Raw genomic sequence first — 6000 nt, forward strand, 5'->3', positions numbered from 1 at the left:
TTGAATATATTTAATTTGAATTTTCATACGTGTAACTGATGAGGCAAGGTGTATATTATAAAGTTAAATTTTTTCGTAGAAATTTATGTTTTATAGTATTAGCAAGAAGAAAAAAATCGTGCTTCACTGCATGCTAGTTTCAGTCGATTAACAGTCGTTAGCAGTTGATTAATGAAACATTATAAAAAGAAAATGAAAAACAAAGTAAAAATGGTTGTAAAAAAAGAGTGATAAAAAAAAAAAAAAAAACAATAAAGAGATAGATGATTTTCTTTACTTTTTAGAATGTTTTCACTCTCGGCAGAGAAATGACTTGTCTTTATTCTTAGATAGGGGAATGATTGTCTACATCTCACTTCCCTCATGCACCAATTATGTGGTATTGGGTTTTGTTGTTGCGTTGTAAAATCTCAATTTAACAAAATACCCCCAAAGTTGGAAGTAGTTACACTTTTGTCATGGTGAATAGTGTTCATCTCATTATATTATAATTAATATATATATATATAGCTAATAGATACATTAATTAATAATTAATTTAATTTTATATTTTAATTATACAAATATTATTACCTTGATTTTATTTTTATGCATATTTTTGTATTTTTAGACATTAGTTTGGGATCACCCAGAGGGACTTAACCACACACGCGTTCATCTCCCGTATTTTTGTATGTCGTTACCGTTATTTCTTTTGCAAATTCATGATTTGTACTATATAATTGCTTTATTTTCTTTCCGTGATTGGTTATTATTATTTTTTATATAAAATATATAACTAGTTTAGTGCCCGCGAATTCGCGGGGCTACTTTATTGGATTAAGCAGGTATTGGTTTTACGTGAGTAAATGTGAATAATTTTTTTATTTTGCATGTGTTGTAGTAATCTCGACATTCAGATAATATTTCTATGTAGTTATTGAGTAAAATAGAACCAAAAAACGCATATCTCCGGGTACAAAAGATTTGTTGTATAGTAATATTTCTATCATTTGTCATTTTTGAGTTCCGGTCAAACATTTCATTTTTGTGCCGTGCGAAATGAGTAGGGTGGGTTGACCCGAAAAATCTTTTTGTTTAAAATTGTCATTTTTATGGTCAATTATTGTCAATATAACCGGAACCTTGACACTCTTCCGTTATGATTGTTACTTTTTGTTATCTCGAGTCAATATTTCAAGTAAAAGAGATTGAACAAAGAAATATCTATGTCTTAAAAGGATGTTGACACACAAAAGTCAATATTTCAAGTAAGTATTCAAAGCCCAACGAAACACTATACAAAGTTGCACATTTTTTATTCATTGAACAGCTAAAGAGGTCCACAATTTGCATGACATCTATTGAACAATTGTAACGACCCAACCCGTATTAAAACCGGCCCATAAAATTTTTTCCTTTTAATACGCTTTAAATAACACTTTAGGTCCCAATTGTGTTTCCATAAACATCTTTAATACAATAGAAGGTTTAATAAACCTTAAAACATTTAATACATTGATTAATTGTCCAAATGGACATTCACGACCCGACTAGTTTAGTTTTCAACCAAAACCGAGCATGGTGATTTGGGACTACGCGACCCAAATCCTAATCGAATACAAAAGCAAAATCTTCTAAGCAACCTAGCCAAGATCTCTAATCCCCAAGCTTACCCGAGCCGCCAAGCATGCGAACCTATAAAAATATCAACAACGAGAGGGTAAGCTAACGCTTAGTGAATGATAATATACTACATACATATATATGTATAAAATGGACACGCCACACAAATATCAAATACCGCATACCGAAACATCCATGAATAAGGCAACTACACTAAGCATACCGTACGATCTCTAAGCATCAAGCTAAAGATATCAACAAAGTATAAGTTCACCAACGACGATGTGAACAACGCCAATAAGCTACACCCGGAGGGTTAGCTACAACACAACATTACAATAATATATATAACAATATAAAACGAATAAGGTTAACCCCTTAACCCATTACCGAATACCAAACGCCACAATGAAGATTGGCCGAGCTACACGAGCCTTAGTAATCCGAACCCACACGAGATGTGATGCCGCGTACAAAACCATCGTGTACGAATCATCAACAACAGGATCATTACAAGGTTAAGTACTATATGCTGTAATAAAAGAAGTTGCATTCACGATAAAAAGGTGACGTCATAACCGACATCAAATGTTTTACACCAATAGTATGCTTTTACGAATAGCAAGCATGAATAAACGTATGTGACCCTTAGGTCGTTACAAAACATAGTTCAAAAGTATTAAAGTTTTAATGCAAGATAAACAGTTCATACGGTGATAACACTAGAGCAGCGGGTATCTACGGCAAGACTAGCACGACAGCGGAAGCAAATAACCTTAAGCACATGAGAAAAAACATGCTTAAAAATGTCAACACAAAGGTTGGTGAGCTATAGTTTAAGTATAACAGTATGTAAGGTAGGCCACGAGATTTCGGTGCTACAAAGAGCGTTTCAAAACAGTATGATAAAGTATATGTTAACCGTGGGCACTTGGTAACTAACTTAACGTTTATACCCCCTGAAAGTACACTTGGCAAGTGCGTATATTTACGAAGTATTAAACACTCATTAAATGCTAGCGCGACTAGCCCGAGTGGGGATGTCAAACCCTATGGATCCATATCTAAGATTCGCGTTCACCGGTTCAAAAACCAATGACTAAACGTTACCGAGTTAAAGGGAATGTTTCTGCCGTTATATAACCCACACATATATAAGTTTAAGTACTCGTGCCTAGTATGTAAAACATAAAATCAGTATGTATTCCCAGTTCCCAAAATAAGTTAAAGTAAAAAGGGAATGCTATAACTCACAATGATAAAGTAGCGGTAAAGTATGACTCGGAAAGTACGCAAGTAATGAAGGTTGTCCAAACGGGTCCTCAACCTAAGTCAAATAGTACTAAGTCAGTAAATCGTCCGAATAGGTTTAAAAGTATGTAAATAAGGTCTTAAGGGTCATCATCATTCATCATCAATCAATAGGCGTAAAGTAAGTTTCGTTCATGAAAGTAGTTTAAAACAAAGGCTGACTTCGATCAGTCACCACGGCCTCTACCCTTACTGAATTAAGGTGAGACCAGTGGCCATGGCTCCGTATATGAGTCCTTTAAGTGTGGTAAAATTTTCATAAGCAAACTCGTCTTCGTTTGACCGTGGCTACGGTCTAAGTGCGAGTAGGTCAGAAATTTCTGCACAACGTTAAAAGGACATAGTGACGATCGGAGGGCCATAAATCCTAAACCGTAACTCAGATTAAGACGAGTCCTATATGAAAAATTATCTACTCGAAAAGATCTATCTGAAAATCAAGGTTACAGTAGCCCCAGGTGTACTGGTATGTTACAGAAACCAGAAAATAGTAGGCAGAAGACAGAAAACAGAAAAATAGTGGATTCCGGTGGTCTTGGTGCTCGATGCTTATCACGGTTCTCATCCTTGATGCATATAGCTTCAAGTGTACAACTCGTTGATGTGTTTGCATGATTTTCACCAAGTTTTGACCATCATAATCCAAGTGTAAGTCTAAGACATGAAGCACAACTCACTTAAGTGTTGCAAGTGTTTTGATGAACCAAAGTTACATCAAAGTCTTAGATCTAACACATACATGAACTTTAAAACTAATAATAATTTACAAACTTGAAAGTGAACTTATGAAATCAAGATCTTAAGTTGTAGAACATAGTTCTTAGTTAGATCTTGAAGATCCAAGACTCAAAAGTCTAGATCTAACATAAGTGTACAAAGTTATAATTAAAGAAAACTTACTTACATGTTCTTGAACTTTCAAAGTTAACTTTTAGTTCAAGATTAATGAGATCAAGGTTAACTAGTAACACTTGACCAATAACAACCAACAAACATGAAATTAAAGTGCATAATATGAAGAAATAAACTAAGTAAACAAGTAACTAGTTCATGGGTTGTTCATACTTTAAAGATTCAAACCAAAGTTTGATTTTTAAGAAAGTAAACTTTAAAGTTTACTAACATGAATTACAAGTATGATTTACAACACATGAACCTTAAATCTTTTGAAACAATAAAAGTAGAATCATAAACTAGTAAGTTTATGTTCTTGAGTGTTCTTGTAATACAAGATAAAAGAAGAATGAAACTAGGTAGTTTGATTCTTGTAATATGTAAGTAAGTAACAACAACAACAACTAGAAATTAAGTAACAAACAACAACATGAAACAAGTAACAACAAACAACAAAGAATGATGATGATATATATGTGCGAGTTTTGGTTTTACAAGGAAAGAAAGGAAGAAAAAAAGTTTCTAGTTACTTACAAGAATGGAGAGAAAAAGAGAGAAAATATGAGAGAACTTGCAAGTAATTTTTGTGTGTGTGAAAATGAGTGAGTAAATGTGAATGAAGTAGTAAGAAATTTTGAAAAGAAAACTCCCATCCTCCCTAGTGTAGCCGACGGTCAAGGAGAAAGGAGGGGGAGGGATTTTGTTCACTAGTTTATTGCATGTAAAGCCTTACAAAGTTGGTTAATGGAGGTGTTTACATGGGAAGTAACATGTAACTAGATTCTAATTGCACAAAACTAACTAGTTATAATATAAAGTGATACTTACATGTCTTAGTGGGCTAGTTAGTTCATTTAGTTAAGTTGAGTGGGCTAACAAGTCCATTAAAGAAGTAGGGTGGGCTTTCAAGTCCACTAATACTAATAAAAGCCCAAGTTTCAAGTAGTTATCAAATAAATCCAATTAAAGCCCAAGTAATTAACTAATATCCATAGTTAATCAAAATGATTAATAAAACTTAATCATGAATGTAAATAATATTCAAAAAAATATTATTCATGTAATGTACGTATGTCACAAAGACGTTTCGGGCGTTTAAAGTCAAGTACGGGCAATCATGGCAACATGTAAATGTAATAACATACATTCGTTTAATCACAAGTATTAATAATAATAATTATTAATAAATAAACGTTGGAAAATCCAGGTTCGTTACATTACCCACCTGTTAAAGAAAATTTTGTCCCGAAATTTTAAGCTGAGGTAGATGGAGGAGTCGGGAAAAGGTGAGGATACTTCCGCATCATTTGATCCTCTCGCTCCCAAGTAAACTCAGGTCCTCGTTTGGCATTCCATCGTACTCGAATGATCGGAATCTTGTTGCGTTTCAAAGTTTTGATCTCACGATCCATAATCTCAACTGGTTCTTCCACAAAGTGGAGTTTGTCTTCAATCGTAAGTTCCTCAAGTGGTATGATAAGTTCAGGTGCAGCAAGACACTTCTTCAAGTTTGACACGTGGAAAGTAGGATGAACTGAGCTCAATTGTGCTGGAAGATCTAAACGGTAAGCAACGGGTCCAACACGTTCCAAGATTTCAAAAGGACCAATGTATCGTGGGTTCAACTTTCCACGTTTTCCAAAACGGATCACACCTTTCCAAGGTGCAACCTTTAACATTACACGGTCGCCCACATTGAATTAAAAGTCTTTACGTTTAAGATCAGCATAACTCTTTTGACGATCACGGGTAGTCTTAAGTCTAGCTTGAATCTGAGCAATCTTCTCTGTGGTTTCGTGGACTACCTCGGGTCCGGTGATTTGCTTTTCGCCTACTTCGGCCCAACAAATAGGAGATCAGCACTTACGGCCATAAAATGCTTCAAAAGGTGCAGCATTAATGCTCGAGTGATAACTGTTGTTGTACGAGAATTTGGCTAATGGCAAATGCCTTTCCCAGGCCTTTCCAAAATCAATGACACATGCGCGCAACATGTCTTTCAATGTCTGAATCGTTCGTTCACTTTGCCCGTCAGTCTGAGGGTGATAAGCAGTACTCATGTCAAGACGAGTTCCCATGGCTTCTTGCAAAGAACGCCAGAATCAAGAAGCAAAATGGGGGTCGCGATCGGAGATGATCGATAAAGGTACACCGTGACGAGATACAACCTCCTTGATGTATAGTTGAGCA

Source organism: Rutidosis leptorrhynchoides, chromosome 4 (assembly GCF_046630445.1).
Source record: "Rutidosis leptorrhynchoides isolate AG116_Rl617_1_P2 chromosome 4, CSIRO_AGI_Rlap_v1, whole genome shotgun sequence".
NCBI lineage: Eukaryota > Viridiplantae > Streptophyta > Magnoliopsida > Asterales > Asteraceae > Rutidosis > Rutidosis leptorrhynchoides.